Raw genomic sequence first — 19448 nt, 5'->3', positions numbered from 1 at the left:
ATCTAACCAGCTGATCCTGTTCCCCATGATGATTCATTGCCAGTTCCGGTACCGCCACATGATGGACTTGCTTCTGTAGAAGGTAATGAGGAATGCACTGGAGTTCCAGCCAGTTACAGACCCAAATCATCTGATCCAGACTACTTGGCCGATGAAGATTCAGAACCAGAGACCTTTACACAAGCAGAGCAGAATGATCTCCTTCGTAATTTAAATCTCTCCAAAGACAAAGCAGAACTTCTTGCTTCAAGGCTTAAACAGAAGCACTTGTTTGCAAAGGGTGTGACTGTAACTCACTACAGAAAACAAAATCATAACTTGACAACGTTCTTCACTAGTGATGGCTCACTGTGCTACTGTCATGATATAAATGCACTCTTTAACAGTTTGTCACAAGAGCATGTTCCATCTAAATAGCGTATCTTCATTGATTCCTCTAAAAGAAGCTTGAAAACCGTCTTACAGCATACTGGTAATTTCAAACCAAGTTTACAGATTGCCCATTCGTTAAACTAAAGCAGTCTTATGACAACATGAAGTTACTACTTGAAGCAATCCAGTATAAAACACACCAGTGGAACATCTGTGGGGATCTAAAGGTCATTGGCTTGCCGATGGGAATGCAAGGGGGATTCACAAAATATTGCTGTTTCCTATGCCTGTGGGACAGCCGATCTACGGGGGACCATTATGTCAAGCATGACTGGCGGCTACCAAGAGATACCTATAAGCCCGGAACAAGCAGTGTCAAGTTTCTGCCCCTGGTTGATCCACATAAAACATTTCTGCCACCTCTCTATATCAAGTTAGGCTTGATGAAAAGACCATTTGACCATTTGATGAAAAGACTTTGTAAAGACCATGGGTAAATCAAACTCCATGGGTTTTCAGTACATTGTTGAGAAGTTTCCAAACATAAACTGCAAAATTGAAGGAAGGGATATTTTATAGGGCCACAGATCAAGTATGTTTTGCAGGATGATATTTTCAAACAATCTCTCCCAGCAGCTGAGCTAGAAGCTTGGGATGCATTCAAGTGGCTGTGTGAAAATTTCCTGGGCAACCATGCAAGTTTCCTGCATACAAGGAAGGAGTTCAGAATCTGCCTGATTCATACCAGAAACTGGGTTGTCCCATGTCATTAAAAATACATTTCTTGCACTCAAATCTAGAATTCTTCCCGTAAAATCTTGGTACAGTGAGTGACAAACAACGTTTTCACCAGGACATTCAGTTAATGGAGCACCGCTACCAAGGTTTCTGGAATGAAAGTATGATGGCTGACTGCTGCTGGATGCTGTACCGTGACAATCCAGACAACGTGTACACAAGAAAATCATACTCTAAGCATTTCTGAAGAAACAATGGTACCTGACTGACACTGTTCAAAGATCTAAACCACAGTGTGCCTTGTTTTCACAGTGAAGATGTATTAACATTCACTTCAATGGTGCGTACATTTTAGTACAAAATACATGCACGTACAATGTTAACTATAATAGTACTCAGGAACTGTATGTGTTAGGGAAAAACTGAAAACAGATCTGATATTGGCTCGAAAAACTGATTTAGAAAAGTTTGCTGTGGTTTCTGTTGATTATCAAAACTAATTTTTTTGTTGACCTGTGTTATTGATTTTTATTTATTAAAACTAATCTGGGCCCACTAAATCCAATTTCCATAGGTTAGAATTTTTCAGAAACACATATACTAAATAATTACATTTTTTCAAGTTCAATAATTCAATTTAAGACAACTATACATATACTATAAATAATTATCTAAGTAAACAAGGCATAAATACATTTCCATTTGGTATTATTTTCAAGTATAGTTTAGAACAAAGGTATCCACAGACTGAATCACCCTATTTAGGTATTATTGCTATGTATGTATGTGTGGCAACAAAGAGGCAATCTTTTTGGGGTGAACATTGCAATTGTCAATGTACTGGGTCGAAAAGAAGAATATATTTCACCTATAAGTCACCTGTTCATCATGTAAAATGAAGGCAAGTCATGATGTGTACTCTATATTCCTTAGCTAACTGTCTTCTACCATTGACCTTCAACATATGAAAAAAATTGATGTGAATCTTATGGATTTTAATTGTCATAAATAAATGGATTTTAGAATTTTATTGGTGAACGTTTTTTGTAACCATTATGTAGAATCATGCCTAAAAAGTCTTAAGTTGATTGTTTTTTTTTTACCATAGGGAATGCAATATGAATTAGCAATGACCTTCTACCCTATTTGGTAGACAGGATTCACATGTAAACAGCACACCTATACATTTGACGGCTAGCAGCTTTGCAGCTATTCATTCTCAGACCACTTGTAGCGTCTCCCTATGCAGCAGTGTTTCCTGGCGTGAGGAGGCAGTAAACGCACCGCAAACTCACTTGCAGCATGAATAAGCCCTATGGGTAAATCTCTCTTAGGCTACGTATACACGTGCAATAATTATCATTGCAAATCAAACGATTAGCGACCTATCAACAATTATTCACAATTATTTTGAACGATCGTAGTGCGTGAATCTGTACATGCTGTAACGATACGATCATTCAAATATAATCCACCAATAATGTACACACTAGATACGATCTTTTGAAGGATGCAGTTAGTGACGTGTACTGAAGAAAGTACACACCGTACACACAATGGATAGCGAACGATCGTCGCCCAATCCAATCCACCGGGACGGTCGTTCGTTTCCAGCGACATTCCTTGTTCATCGGCATCGTTGGCCAGTCGTTTACTTTTTTGTTAACGATTATCGGGCAATCGGTTGTTAATCGTTTCCAACTATAATTATTGCACGTGTGTACATAGCCTTACAGAGCCTCAGATAGATTTAAAGATCTCAAAAGAGTAATAATCCTCCCACTCTATCCAAAATCTAACAAAAAGTGACTTTTACTTTACATAAAGTTGAATTGACATCTTTTTTCTTGAACTACCTTGAAGATTTAACATTTGCTTATTATCTGGTGTCTTTTTATTGACTCCTGATGTTTTTAATGTATTACTAGTATCAATATTAGATGAAAAATAGGGTCATATTGACAATTCCTTCGAGCCATAGTGAAAAGCAGGCCCTGACATCTGGTTATAGGAGACACTTTCCAGCTCAGGCTGCTTATGAAAGAAGTCAAAGATCAATTGACTAATATAAGGGAAAGGACTGGGTTGGAGCTACTAAATAGCCTGAAAAGTTCTAATCTTCCCTCACTGTCTTATTCACATGAATATTGTAACTCGTTTATTGGTAGGGTTTCACATTGCCAGTGGTTAAAAAGCTTCAGGCTTCTACCCTCCAAGAGCTTTAGGTAGTCAGATTCCTATGGTGAGGACCAGCTTCTAGGTTTTATTGCTAGCTGATCATAGTTCATAATGGTTTTTACTCAGAATGCTGCTTGCTAAAATTACTAACTTACTATGTTTTGTTCTGCACTGTGTTTCAAATTGCAACACCTAAATATTTCCAAAGGCAGATACACAGGTAAAATCAGTGCCCAATGATGGCACACAATGAAATTACTGAGGTTCTACTAATACTTCTAAAGTAGAAGTATTTTCTACTTTATGCAAAAAGGTAAAAGATAAAAGCTTGATTTCACTTTAAAAGTTACATCGTCGTTTTTTCTTTTGCAGTGTAATCTAAGATCTGCAGCATATATTAGGAATATAAAAGCTCTTATGGTTTCATGACTAATAGAGACCACCATACACATACAACCCGTTCCTGTCATAACCGAGCTGACTTTAGGATAGTATTTCTTTTACTAGCAAACCTGAAGTTACAGCCCATTATGTTTTTCTGACGTGAGTTTATTGATTTTGGTGCCTGCATGATTTATAATGCACAGTGCATAGTTCCTAAAATGTTTTTCATCATATAGTTTAGGAAGGAAGCAAAAGTACTTCCATTTAAGATTCCTGTAAAAAAGAGGATAACAGGTTTAAGAGGGTGAAGGGGTAGAACCAAAGCCTTAAAATCTACAAATTGTAAGGATTCTCTATTTTGTCCCCACTTCTGGACTCCTGTGAGCATTTGTAACTGTGTTTAGGAAGAGAGCAGTAGAAGTTGGTGCTGGGGGAAGGATTTTAATCAGGAAGCTGTGTCTGGAAAAGGCAGGCAGGGGTCACCAGTATTGCCTATGGACTCCATGAAGCTGGTCCTTTTCCCATTACTGACTTACTATACTTTGTAATATTGAGTTTCTATGTAGGCTGGGCTTTCCTTTAATAAGTTGGAGCTGCCCCTTTAATGACTAGTAATTGCTGGGATAATTTGTAGAAAAGCTGGTCAGTTTATTGGCTACTCTTCGAGCTTTTGAAATCTGTGCAGAGGGCACTCCACCCAAATTCTTACCCTTCCTTCCCCGTGTTTGCATTGTGAGAGCTTTATTGAAAGTATTTATTCTTCACAGCATTTACTGGTTGTTAAGTTGTGTCAACATGGGATATGGGAGTCGGACAATGGTAAGAACAGGCTATCATCTATGTACTATAGTTGAGAGCATATAGTTCCTCTGCAATTGGGGGTTTTGATCAATTTATTGTTGATGATCTGTTTGCTGCTAAAGTTTTGTAAAATTAAAAAATGTGGGCTTACCCTTTCCAACATAGTAGTCTCAAAATGGTTATCTTGGAAAGGCCTATCTTCCTTCTTTCAATTTACTTTTAGGGTGAAACCTATAAATATATATGGTATATAAAGTAGTACAGTATGTTGCTTCTCTGCAGACTTGTAAGAAAAAAGTAGCATTTGAAAGAGACCACATGGGTTTCACTGCCCATTTTTTTACATAATTGCCTAATAGTCGCATGGTCAGAGTTGTTTCCTGTAATTACAGTATTTTGTGCTAGGAGGTAGAGATAAATGCTCATGAGATACCACAATACCATAAATCAAACAGCTTTTTATAAATCATTACCTATACAGGTATTTTAGGAATGCAAAATTAATGACTTTTTTTCTTTTAACTACATATGACTGTTTTTCCTTATAGTTTTGCATTTATGAAGATTAAATACATAATAGCTGTAGTCATTGACATATTTTCATGTTCTGGAAGTCTCAAGCTAGTAATGGTACAGTAGAAAACTGTTCTTTTAACCTATTAAACAAGCTGCTGTCATTAGGTCACTTTGGTCTGTTGTGGGACAGATGAGGATCAATGTGTTTCTGCTTCAAAGGTTTAGGATCAAAGCCTTATGACTTGCTGAAGCTGGCGGGAGATCTGATCCCTTCTGTTCCTCTATTCTCTCTGAACTCTGGGATGTGATGTCTGACCTGACAGTCGGCAGACACATTGCACATTTTTCTCTACCAGGGACAATGTCAAGTGACAGATTCAGTCCCTGCAGACAGAGGAGAGACACATGGGTAGACACTAGACAGACAGTCCTAGCTTTAAGCATGTAAAGTCACTGCTGCCAGGTCATTTTTTATGAGTTTGCACATGGTGAGCAAGCATAATGTAGATGTTACAAATATCAGGAATAAAGTATTGGTATATATAGTGTGCTTGATTTAGTTCCTCAGTACAGAAAATATAAATATTCAACAGTAATACTGTCCTGAATAAATGGTACTGTTTTATCAGAGACTTACAGTGTAAATATTAAAGACAATGCAGTAACCAATATTTTACCAATAGTAACTAATCATAATTTATCTTTGATGTAACTTCAGGAAAATGGTTTCGGATTAACAGGTTTTTGTTTCTTTCACTTTGGCAAAAAAGACTATTTTTTTCACTAAGCCCTATGGCATCTATTGAATAAATAGATGCCAGTAGTGTCAACCTTGATTCTAAGACAGAACCCTTTTAATTTATTCAAAGGGTCAGTAATTTCAATGGCGCTTGCATGGTCACCCCTTTAGGAAGCACTTGTCTGAGCTGCCATTGACAGTGTGGGCTGATCTGTGACATCGTGGGTTTATCTGACTGCATAGATTTCAATACCATTCAACTTTGGAAGAATAATCCTGAATATTACTTCCAATTAAACATCCACAAACAATGAAAAGTATCTCTAAAAGTCTTTGCATACAGTATGTTTTTTTCTGTGTGTTGCTGCAGAGAGAACTTAGTGACTGGATGATTTTGCAGACCACATAACTAATTTTACATGAAGTGCTTCCACACAGCTTTTCTAATAATGGCCTATAAAAATAATGAAATAGGGATATGCTTGAAGAGATCAGAAACAGATTGTCAGGACACAAATTTCCACTACTGCTGATAGAAAATGGCATACAGGATATTGAAGATCATATGAAAGCTGTTCTTTATTTGCCTTTATTTCTAGTTGTAACATCTGCTTTCCTTCATGAAATGTTTTTATATATTATTTTGCTATCAAAGTTTAAAAGCAAACTCCAATAAAAAGCAACATATTTGCTAGTTTGCTAAGAATTTAGCTAGATGCATTTGTTGTGAACTTCAATATTCACATTTTAAAAATTAAAATTAGTGGCGTTCAAGCCATGTGTGTACTCGATCAGAGTATGGGGAAAGGATGTCACCACTATGTTTCCAGCATTCCTTCATTTTAAAAATTTATTCATATGCAGTGCAAACCTAATTTACCAAGATTCAGTTTCGGTGACACACAAACTTCCATTGCTATTTTTGCAAACATCTTATATTGCACAATTTCCTCCCTACCGTGTTTCCCCGATGATAAGCCATCCCCATCAAATAAGCCACACCCCAATTTTTGCCCAAAACGTTAAAATAAGCCACCCCCCGCAAATAAGACACCGTGATAACTGTGTGCCTCTGTGTGACTCCGTCAGTGCTGGCTGCAGTGCAGAGCGAAACAGAAAGTGACTCCAAAGGCCCGCGCCCGCGCCCGCGCCCGCGCCTCAGCGCCAGGAAGGACAGGCAAGCTGCTCATCCCTGCCCTTAACGGAGTCTGTTACCCGGCCTTAGAACCCAAAAAAAGTGAGGGGATAATGATAGGCACAGATTGAACAGAAGGGGACAATGAATGGCACATGAGTGATCAGAAGGGGACAATGAATGACACAGAGTGATCAGAAGGGGACAATGAATGGCACATGAGTGATCAGAAGGGGACAATGAATGGCACATGAGTGATCAGAAGGGGACAATGAATGGCACATGAGTGATCAGAAGGGGACAATGAATGGCACAGAGTGATCAAAAGGGGACAATGAATGGCACATGAGTGATCATGAGTGATTTTCAACAATAAATGTGTACTGTAGTCTTCTTCATGCAAAAATAAGACATACTCCTGAAAATAAGGACCTAGAGCATATTTTGGCATTTCAAAAAATATAAGACAGTGCCTTATCATCGGGGAAATAGGGTACATGAATATGCCAATGTACTGATACTATGGAAATTGGGCACTTTGGTCATTCTTCCAAATGGGGATTTACCACTTCCAGCATTAATATGTCAATAAATAGGATAAATTACACTATTACCATGAATACAGGGAAATCGTCTTTCTTTACACATACTGGGGTGTGAGTTAGGGTGTGGCTCTGTTTAGCTAAATTCACTCCTGGAGAAATATTTCTCCAGAAGTGAAAGAAAGCTGCAAGCTTGTGGAATTTTGTGGAAAACTTGTGAACTATTTTACATATAAGATAAAAGACAGGCCAATGACAATTATTGAACGTGTGTACGCAGCCCTAGATTCCATGGCCAATGAGAATAAAGTTGTGCTATAATCATCTATTCACTGTCCACCTTGGTCCCTTGGTTTTATATATTATCACTGCAAATCCACAAACTTAATTTATGACTGAGTTTTTTCTCAGACTAAAAAGCAGCATTGGAGTTACTTATGCTATCATTGGCATGGTGTGGAAGTATGTATAAGGTTGAACCAAATGAAGAGCTGGCACCAAAAGCCAAATTATAGTCACAGAGGTATCTCTGAACTGAGCACTACTGCAACAGAGCATTTTTAGGTCTTATAGCTCTTTGACAATTTTTATCAGGGAAAGTCATACTTTGCCAACACCCCACCTGTGAATTTGCAGATAATGCGACAAATATATATATACACAGGTAATCCTCCAGAAGAAATCCTTTGTTAAACACAGCTGAGGTTGCAAATGATCTTAGGGACTGAGCTCTTCTGCAACATTTTATAACTCTTTAATAACCAAGACAAACTCTGCAGTTGTTTCCTTTTGCATATCAAAGCACAGCTTGCTCCAGAAGTTAATGAATGTCTCCTTTTTCTTTTTTTTTTTTTGATTTGTTTGTGATTAACTCACATTGAAGATTATATACAGGTAACTGTTACCATGCTGCCTAATAATTTGTTGAGGCAAACATCTGTCCTGATTGAATTTATTAAAATAATGTACCTTTTTGACTTACATACAAATTCAACTTAAGAACAAACCCACAGTCCCTATCTCGTATGTAAACTGGGGACTACCTGTAGTGAATTTTCAATCTGATTTCCAGATACATAACAAGTGTAAAGGCACAGTGGTAAAATTACAATTTTTTTTACAACAATGGAGAGAAAGAAGTATTGATTAATTTTGGTATTGTGGCAAAAATGAACCCGAACAGCTGCTTTGCACAATAAACAAAATTTATGTCCATGAAAGCCATAAGTAGATATACTTTATAAAAATGTTTACTAAAAATATTTATGTTATGAAAATAGAGACACGGCTTTGATTTTTTTTTTATATACTTTACACCTTTAGTTATTATTATTATTATTATTATTATTATTAATAATAAACAGGATTTATATAGCGTCAACATATTATGCAGCGCTGTTCAATAAATAGGGGTTGCACAGACGAATACAGACAGTGATACAGGAGGAGAGGACCTTGCCCCGAAGAGCTTACAATCTAGTAGGTGGGGAAATTTACACACAATAGGAGGGGAGATATGTAGTGGTGGGAAGTAGTGATGGTTTCAAAAGACAGAAGAAGATGGGTAGGCAAGTTTGAAAAAATGGGTTTTGAGCGCTCTTTTAAATTAGTTATTTAAGGTATGTATTGCAAACACTTCCTTCAGCTACCTGGTAAAAAAAAAAATGGTGCATCTGTTCAGAGCGTGGGGACTGCCAGAGTCATTTGTTTCCATGGTGGCTGATGAAGAAAAAGGAGAGGCTGCAGAAACAATATAGAATGTACATCAAAATACATTAAGTTAATGTGTTTTTCCTAGATATAAGAGTTCTAGGAATGGACAAGCTTCATTAACTTAACCTCATTAAGGAAGCAGCAGTTCCTGGTGGGAGATACTCTGAAGTATTAATGATCAGGCTGAGATTTTAATCGCTTGTTAGTAAGAGATTTAACTCCTTGCTGTCTACTGCCTCATTTACAATACAGAGATTTCAGCAGTAGTGGTCAGCAAGGATTGCTAAAAGGTGATTATAATCTCCCATCTAACATCAGCCTTTTGCTCAATTTATGTTTTTCTGATTGTTTACTATAATACTAATAAAACTTTAACTGAAGTTTTAGGAATATACAGTATATGCAATCAGACTAACTCCATGTTCAAAGATTTCAATCCAGTTCCTGTTTGGCAGCTAGGGATAAGAAGTGACATTTTGACAAATTCGATCAGAAAATGTTACATTTGATGTCAAAATAAAAAAAGCTGCATTGGCATAGTGTAAGTTTGATTTTTCAAAGGAGGGAACATATCCCTAAAGACAAATAATGAAAAAAAAAAAAGTTGTTTTGCCTGTAAAGGTAGTATCCAGACAGGAAAACACATTTGAAAAGCTGGTTGGGAACTAAAGTTTAATTTTGAATATCTCCAATCAGGCAGGTCTTTATTGCAGTAAGAGACAGGTGATGTCCGTTCTGCAATAAAACATACCTACCTGATTGATTAATGTCCTCTTCTCTCAGAAATTGCTAAGCGCCACATAAGCAGATCAGCACAGGAAACTGGGATACCCCTTGACTTACGTCATCCTGGCCCAGCCAATCAAAATGGCTGAAGACCTGACTCAGGAAGAAGACTGGGTAAAGATGGCAGCCCCCATGCTAAAGCAAGAAAAGGTGAGTGCAATTAAAAATAATCAGACAAGTAGGGTTGTTTTATTTGACCATCGCTTGTCTCTTAAGCACCTGCCTGATCACAATTTTTGAATTTAGTTCCACTTTGAATTGTTTTTAAACTCCTTTAATTCATTTATTCACTAATTTAACTCATAAAAACCTGCTATTGTTTTATTCAAAAAGTCAATAACTGAATCTATAAATTCAACCAAATAAGCCAACACTGTATTTACACATAAGAAAATGTCATTGTATTGGCGGTGGTCAGCAATTATAAATCAGGGGTCTGCACTTAGTGATTGCCATGGAATTACAGCCCTGGACAACATGACTGAGAGTGGATTTACTTTTAGGACATAAATAAAGGTAAAAGAAAATGGTAACTATATCTTTATAATTAATAAAAGACTTTGTCACAGTGCCAGTGAATTTCTAGGACTTTTCTTTGACTCTTTGTTGAAGGTACAGATAGGTACAGAGTACTATTATTTTTTAACATCCGATACTCAATTTCCAGCGTGAGAGTGCAGCTATTTAGGAATTCTAACAAGTACCCCCTACAGACACCCACAAACATTATCAGAGAGCATCTGGGATGTTCAGGAGTCCACACATTTGCTGCACTGGCTTTTCTTAGCCAGGTTTTATGCCTAGAAAAAAGCCGAGTTTCAAGGAACCTAGTCTTTTTTAAAACAAAATAATATTTATTATAATCAAATGAAATGCTTTACCCATTGAAATTTTACTTATGGAAAAAGGCCATTTTTTATGTATTAGTATTAGGTTTGGAGGCTTTGGAATTACCTCAAAATGTTGGTAGCCACATACTTCAATCGAAATTCAACAGAAAAAAAAAAAATCAGATCACAAGGAAAATAGGGAATTTTGACCATCCCTAACAACAACTGAGTGTCTAAATATCAGTATGCACCAGAGTTAGGCAGAGTTAGAATCATAGCTGGTCCAATGTGCCCCCTCTCTTTCTCTGCATCACAGGTTTAATAAGAAAGACACCAGTGATGAATGGTGTGACTGCTCCCCAGCTAAATTAGCAAATAGCATTGAAATGTGAGCTCAAGAAAGTCAGTCACAGGTACCAACATGCAATGGTACTAAATCATAGAAAGCAATGTTGTTAGAAACTTCTATTCGATTTACAGATATGGATACCAATGCTGGTGTAATCCTAAATCGGTTGATATAATTTATTTACTGGATAAATCAACTGGTCATTCATTGGAAAGCAAAGTGACTACATACAGTGTTATTTAAAACACTATGTCTATTGACATGCAGAATCTTTATATGTTAGCTCTGCTTTCTTAACCTGTCTTAGGACCTGGGCTCCTGTGTATCTCACAGTGGGCCTGGGTGGTTTAGCACTCCTAAGGGTAGTGCATGAAAGCTTCCAGCAGAGAATCAATAGTATTCTCTAGTCAAAGTCAATGTCTAGACCTGCAGTGTCATTGTGATTTGTATTTTATTTTGCAAAAGTGTCTTGTACTATGAATTACTGTTTTAAGGATATAGTAATGTTGCACAAACATTGACTAGGGGAACAAACATGAGTTACTGCACACTGGACATTACAATTGTTCTTTGAACTGTCTACGTTTTATGGTTTTAGGCATGTATTATACATTATACATACACCAGATTTTTTGTGCAGAGGTGCACAGTAAGGCTACGTACATACGTGCAATAATTGTCATTTGAAAACGAATGATTAATGACCGATCAACGATTATTCACAATTATTATGAATGATCACATTGTGCACAATTCTGTACATGCTGAAACGTTACAAATTGTTCAAATATAATCCGCCAATAATGTGAACACACTAGATACGATTGTTTGAATGATGCAGGAAGTGACATGTATAGGAGAAAGTATATCACAGAACAATCCAGGATTACTGAACGGCCGTACACAAAATAGATAGCGAAAGATTGTCGCCCAATCACATCTGCCGGGATGGTCATTCGTTTCCAGCGACATTCCTCGTTCATCGGCTTTGTTGGCCAGTCGTTGTTTACTTTTTTTGTTAACGATTATCGGACGATCAATCATTAGTTGTCCGTTTCCAACAATAATTATTGCATGTGTGTACATAGCCTAAGTCCCGAGCATGATGCCAGGCATCCAAATTTACAGAATGAAAATAAAATAACGTTGCATAAATAGAAGGAATATTTTTCCAGTGTTATGTTATTGCAAAATGCTTGATGTATAAGAATTTCTCTATTTTGTTACACTGCATTAAAGAAAGGACAAGGGTTATATATGTTTAGTTGTTTATTTTGACTGCAACATGCTTTTTTTATGAATACATACAAATTCGTCATAACAGGGCCTTGTATATTTAATGACGACAGTATTCTCCTACACAGGAAATGACTACTGCAGTAAATTATCTTCATTTTCTCTTTCAACAAATGGCATGATTATACAAATAAACATAATCATTGCTTGGTCCAAGCACTCTTCAACATAAAAGGTATAATGAGTACATATAAAAGGTAACTCTACCTAATTGAGATCTGTCCTTCTTTGAGGAAGCAAACTTACGTTATCTCTGGACCAACAGCATTTCCTCAAAAATCCCATTACTTCAAAACGTTGCAGCAGCTATCAGAGCTACAGTATGTATTCAGGTAAACCCTGGGCCTAGATGGTTTGCCTTTGGAATTTTATAAGCCCATCTTTTCAAACACTTTTAGACTCATCATTCACATTTCCCTACTTTCAATGAAGCTCACAGCTCCCCAAACCTCATAAAAACTCAGAGCTCCCCTCTACTTACTGTCTAATTACAAATACCGGTATATATTTCTTCTGCATGTTCTACTCTATCAAAAACCTATGAATAAATGCCACATCCCATTAATTCATTGGCCCTGATTTATAAAAGTTCTCCAAGGCTGGAGAGAATACATTTTCATCAGCGAAGCTGGGTGATCCAGTAAAACCTGGAATTGATCTGGTCCAGGATTGAAAACATTTGCTAACAAATAGCTAACAAATAGCTTGACTTTTAGGAAATCCATTACAGGTTTGTTGGATTACCAAGCTTCACTGATGAAAGTACCGTATTTATTCGAGTATAACGCGCAAAATTTTATACCAAAAAAAGAAATCAAAGTTTGGGTGTGCGTTATAAACGAGGGCTGGGGTGGCAGTGGCGGCCAGTCCATTGAGGGCGTACGCGAATTGTGAGTTTGCACTGCGCCTTTTCCGGGCTGCAGCCGCTCACTATACGCGACGCGGTGACGTTTTTTTTTCCTTCGCCCTCGCGTACAGTGAGCGGCTGCAGCCCGGAAAAGGCGCAGTGCAAACTCACAATTCGTGTACGCCCTCAATGGACCGGCCGCCACTGCCACCCCAACCCTGCCACCCCCGAATTGGGTTTGCCGCTTCATTTCCTCGCCCACACGTTACGGTAAGCATTGCCGCTAATTTTATTTCGGTATTGTGTTTATATCAGTTTAAGTTGTTAATAAATGATTTTTATCATGGCCGCACGTGTTCAATAATATTTTTTGTCAATTAAAATGCTTGGTGTAAACAAAATTTTATACCGATGTTTAATCGAAAATTAGGGGTGCGCGTTATACACGAGTGCGCGTTATATTTGAATAAATATGGTATATTCTCTCCAGCCTTGGAGAACTTTAATAAATCAGGGCCATTATGTTGAAGAAGAAAAAGAAAACTAAATTTTTAAAAATACCAGGGACACTAGAGGCATACAAGTAACTTACTGAGAACAAAGCAACTTTTTTTTGAAAAGTAATACAATCAACATCTTCAATTCAATGCATATACAAAAAAAAAACAAAAAACACATCAACACAACACGAAAGTGTACAGTTTAATAAAAACATCAATCATTTGGTAATGCCAATTTTCCACATATGTCCTAAAAACAGGCTCAACGTGTTTCGCAGACTCTAATGTCTGCTTCTTCATGAACAAAATAGCACATATCAGACTTATGTCACAAACGAAAGATATGAATATATTTTATTAAAATACAAGTTGCCCCCGGCCATATTTGAGCAATAGCTGAGGACAGTAGCATCACAGCCCTTAACATTGAAATGACGGGAAGAAGTTGATCCAACCACAGGATCAGCGAAGTGTATTAATTAGTGTTACATTTTAGGTTAAAAGCACCTATTTTCAATTTAGAAATTGTGAAGCTTAATAGCATCCTAATCAAAAGTTAGCTTCATATTTCATGAGATCCTCCTATTCCACTCAATGGGAAATGATACAGATCACCATGGGGAACACCTACTTAGTAGTTATATAGGAGGCATAGAATAGGTGGGGTTGCCCCCATTGGTGTTTGTGGACTGGACCTGTGCAGACAAATGATATATGCAGATAACCTTCATGGCATGCCTCCTTCCCATTCTAATGGGTCAGACACAAGATCCTATATTTGCCATATCGTGTCTTCATGCAATTAACTTTACCCCCTGTGTACACTCCAAGCGCCAGTCTTTTTTCCCAATGGTAGTTTCATCAGGGAAGAAAACAGTCTATTAGTGGGTGTATCTTACAGCAACCTTCGACAAATCCCTGCTTGAACCTCCCAGATATTGAGTTATACAATATTGCTGCCCTGGTTAGAATTCTGAGATATAGATAGGATACATACCACCCCTATTTACTCACCTAATACACACTATGATAAAATAAGTACATTGTGGCTTTCTTTATCCCCCAGGTGGAGTCTATTGGTCAAATCTTCCTAGGAGTTTCTGGATCCGTTCCCCTTGAACATGTTTTTGGTGTTAATAAGTGTGCGTGTTATTCATATAGGTTTGCCTGCTTAGACCTAGATTAACAGAGGTGGTACTTCTTGACTGCCTTATGAAACTCAGGACCTTTACTTTCCCTCTTTTTTCTACTTTCTTTTCCTTTCGTTTATCTGCCAAACTCTTCTTTTCTTTTAATTTTTTCTTATCCTTCGACCAGGAGTACACAAAGGGCCAAAATGAAAAACTCAGACCAAGTCGGGGGCCAAAATTGAAATGTATTTTAAAAATAGGAAGTAATTCCTTTGAATTAAATATAAACATTTTTTATATGGAAACAAAGAGGTATTGCTTAACATGCAATCTGGAACAAGAAAATACTTGGCAATGCAATGTAAGCACTAATTGCCCCCTAGCTACAGTTCTTGAAAAGATTTGAATAAAGATGGCATAAATGTTAATAATCAATTGACACCAAATAATTAAATTAATGTTACACATGTATAAATTATGTGCTCATATATGATATCTATATGATATCTTCAAAACTCTTGTTAGAAAAGAAAAAGAAAGGTATTTACAAAAGAGACATAAAAAAGTGACATCTCTTTTTGATGGTTTCACACATTTCACACAGATGATTACCATGTACTTTATTTTTTGTTTCCTGCAGATCTGAGTAACTTTATTTCTCCTGCTGTAAGCTAGGATTAGCGACCGGTCTCAGAAGAGAAACAGAAGACAAGTGATGCTGGGGCTTCAATTCCCAGCATTACTTGGGTCTATGGACCTGCCCAATGCGGAGCTGCATAGGCAGAGAGCTGTTCCATAGTCGCGAGAAGCGAGTGAGGCCAGGAATGCAGTTCCCGGCAATACTTGTGTCTATAGAACTCTGTGGACGCGAGTGATGCCGTGAGATGCAGTAGCGGCATCACTCCCTGCAGAAGGCATTGGCGGGCAGGGGGGCCAGATGCCATTTATTTTCCCAAATCCTCGAGGGCCAAACAAAATGACAGATTTGGCCCGCGGGCCAGAGTTTTACACCCCTGCTCTACCAGGTGTTACAAAAGTGTGGACCTAACATAGGAGCGCATATTTACTATAGTTGATGTAGATAAAGTAACGGTTGCAAAATGGTGGGTGTGATAAGAGAGTTTAGACAACTCTCCTTTTACTATAACTTGTTCAGCCCCCATGGCCCAATTAATAATAAACTGTAATTACTTCCTGTTGTTTAAACATACTGTATGTTATGACGCCTATCTGAAAGTAATGCCTGTTTTTTTTGTTTTGTTTTTTGGTGCTCCAACCATTGTATGTTCCTGTTTTTTTTCCTCTTTTGTTGTCTTTGTTGTTCCTTATTGTATATGTTGAAAATCTTGAAAAAAAAGTACATTAAAAATAAATAAATAAATAAAGTGTAAGTGTTAGTCTGCAGCTTCATGCAAGTTAAGTGCATTTATTTTGAATTAACATATATATTACCAGGTCATCATTCTACTGCTGAACCAAATTCTTTAAACTATGAATCTGCTAGGATTAAAGATTGTAGAAATGTAAAACGTTAAAGCTTCAAAGTGCTGTTCATCCATCTCTTTATTTACAAGGGGGCCAACATTCTCAGCGTCTTATAAGATAGAACTCTTATTTTTTTAAGGAAACCTGTACTGGGGGAAAGGCCTGTGCAAAGGATGCCATATGCCATTCATGTGTTCTTAATGGTAGAGGCTGAATCTCCCCCAGAAAATGTGTGCTGAATGTTAGATTCAAAGCTTTTCTAATTGTCTCCCTAAGCAAGTGTGTGTGTGTGAATTTTTGAAGTGAGTCATAGGGAATAATTTGAATTACAACGTACAATTAAATTTACATTGGTGACTTTGTGAGTTAATTCCAAAGCCTGCAAATAGTGTTCTGGGCCAAAAAACCTTGGGGCTTTTGGAGACCTGTGAGGACTGAGTTTTTTTAACATAACATTTTTCTGTACAACAAAGTAGATTTAAGTGCAGAAACTATTAAAGCTCCCATCAAATTTTAGATTGTAAATATCCCAAACATTGTATTTTCACAGGAGATGTGTGGAGGAAGGGCACATAAGAAGACATGTCCCAAGTGAATAAATGAAAAAAAACAAAGTTTGTATGTTCTGCTTGTGCTTGCATTGGTTTACTTGCTTGCCTTCATTGGCCTTTGGACCTCTGACTATGTTAGGAACATTAAATTAGCTTTGTTGAAAGATAATGGGTGACTTGACTATGGTGGACTCTATAAAGTATAATTACATGATAGTAAAAAAAAAAAGATAGTATAGTTCAACATTTGAATAGGCCTCCAATGCTAAATGCATTATAAATACAATATAGTTTTCAGTTATATCAAACACCACCTTCCTGTTCTTTAGTATAACACAGTCATCGGCAGCAATAAGCCTAATAAAAGCCCAAGCCCAGTCATCGGTAGCAATAAGCCCAATACAATACAATCTACTCATTCTAATTTTCAGTAAGTTTAAGGTATATGAAGATAGTTCTTTTTAGAGCAACAATATAATTCATGACTTGGTATTTGAGGATAGAAAGTATGTCTGGCAGAAAAGGAGTTAAGGTCTAAAATAAATGTGGAGGACACTACTGGAGCCTTTTGACAGTGTGTAAATTTGCAGCTATGGAAAAGGTGTAAAGTGTACACGAAAAAGCAATCAAGGAAAGGAAAGCCTATTTGATACCTTAACCCATCAGACAGTAAATACAGATACTGATAGAAAGTGTAAATCAACATGAGTACATGTTTTTCAAGACAAGCTAGTAAAAGAAAGAGAGGAAATGTCTAGTAAATCACAATACACAAGATGTAGAAGGCTTTCAGCCTAATCAACAGGCTCTTACTGCAAAAACATATATACAAATGTCTATGACATGAAGACCATATTTACAACCATTTTACTGAAATGGAGTTTTAACTAAGTGAGTGGTACATACAGCTTTGAGGGGCTTGTCCCCTGATACAGGCAAGTGCTTCTGACAGCTGCAGATAAGTAACGAAAGGCTTCTGTTCTTTGATGATCTGCAGGATTATCTCCAAGTGAAGTTTTGTACCTGAAACAGAGATAATTGGCATCATTATACATTTCACAGGTTAATTACAGCATGGCAACACTGCTGCCACTAAACATAAAATCCAATTTAATACTGCTGCCCACTTTCTCCTCCATTTAGTATAGCCATCTGTCATTCGGACCCTTCCAACATCCCATCATATGTCTTCATCTACATCAGCTTTTTCTCTATTGCTTTTGTGTTGGTGGAAATCCTATCTGTCAAGTAATTATCCCATAAATCGTAGCATTGATTTTACTGCCATCAGCTCGGGGCCAGCTGAAATCCCATTACCGTGCAGCGGTGTTACTGCAGCATAACAATAAAAGTCATGCTAAGGCAGAGCATCGCTCACGCAAGCATCATGGGAGTACTGTATCCACTCAACTGTTATCTCTGATGTATCTCCCTGCACATTGACCATGAATATGGAAAATGCAAGCAACTAAATTAATATATGATAATAAAATATTATGCTAATTATATATTCAAAATGATGTAATTTAAAAAAATTAATGAGGTGTATATGATTTGATGCAAACCGTATAATAAAACTAACATAGGCACTGTTACAATTTTTTTTCCAGGATTCAGTATATGTTAATTTTATAGGTTTCTATCAGCATTACACAACAAAAAAGTATTATGTGTACAACACTAAACTGCACCTAAAAGTAAAATAATAGTGTCTCAGTATATTGTTTTTTATGTGATTTCAGACGAACTTCTGGTATGCAGCCTCCACAACTACTGCCTTCTCAATGAATTATGCAGCATTTAACATACTGTTGCTAAATTTTGCGTGATTCAGCTTCAGTATCCTCATGTTACGTCAATGCAAGAACAGTACCGGTGGGCATTGTGCCAGCATTATTTTTAAATGCCAAAGTAAAAAGAAAGCTTTACCTTCACCACTCTAGAAATAGTAATCACAAAGGCTCGTTAGACATTTTTCTACAGTATTATTATCATGTATTTATACAGCACTGACCAATTATAAACATTTGTCATGTCATGTCACTAAAGGTGCATACACACTTCCAATTTTTATCGTTCAAAACGAACGACGAACGATCGATTGGGCAAAAATCGTTCGTAAAAAAAGTAACCAACGACGCCGACGAACGAGGAAAGTCGTTGGAAACGAACGACCGGACAGGCGGATCGGATTGGACGACGATCGTTGAACACCGCTCGTGTGTACGATCGTTCGTTGATCATCCATGGTCTGAGCATGCGTAATGAACGAACGTTCGTTCACTTTCCTGTCGTGCACATAGTTCCTCTATCGCTCAAACGATCGTATCTATTGTGTGTACAATATCTACAAACGATCGCGTCGTTATCTCTATGTGCAGGATCGGTGCTATACGATCGTTCGTAGATATCGTGCAGGATCGTTCATCGTTCGTTTTCCAACGATAATAATTGGAAGTGTGTACGTAGCTTAAGGGTTTCTCAGAGAAGCTCACAATCTAATGTCCCTATCATGATTGAAGGGCAATTGTTGAGGAAGACAATTCACCTATGAGT

The 19448-nt window shown here is 37.3% G+C and overlaps 1 protein-coding gene across 1 annotated transcript in view; it reads right to left on the bottom strand.

Annotated features, from left to right (window-relative positions):
• ACSBG1 (acyl-CoA synthetase bubblegum family member 1) overlaps window positions 1-19448 on the bottom strand; it is an 80386-nt gene that overhangs the window by 42166 nt on the left and 18772 nt on the right. The window contains exon 2 of the mRNA XM_072402056.1: window positions 17799-17915. The gene's annotated coding sequence lies outside the window, so the exon portion shown is untranslated. The remainder of the gene's footprint in view (window positions 1-17798; window positions 17916-19448) is intronic.

The sequence above is a fragment of the Pyxicephalus adspersus genome, chromosome 2 (genome assembly GCF_032062135.1).
Source record: "Pyxicephalus adspersus chromosome 2, UCB_Pads_2.0, whole genome shotgun sequence".
NCBI classification, from domain to species: Eukaryota; Metazoa; Chordata; class Amphibia; order Anura; family Pyxicephalidae; genus Pyxicephalus; species Pyxicephalus adspersus.
This window is presented reverse-complemented; position numbering and strand designations above follow the sequence as displayed.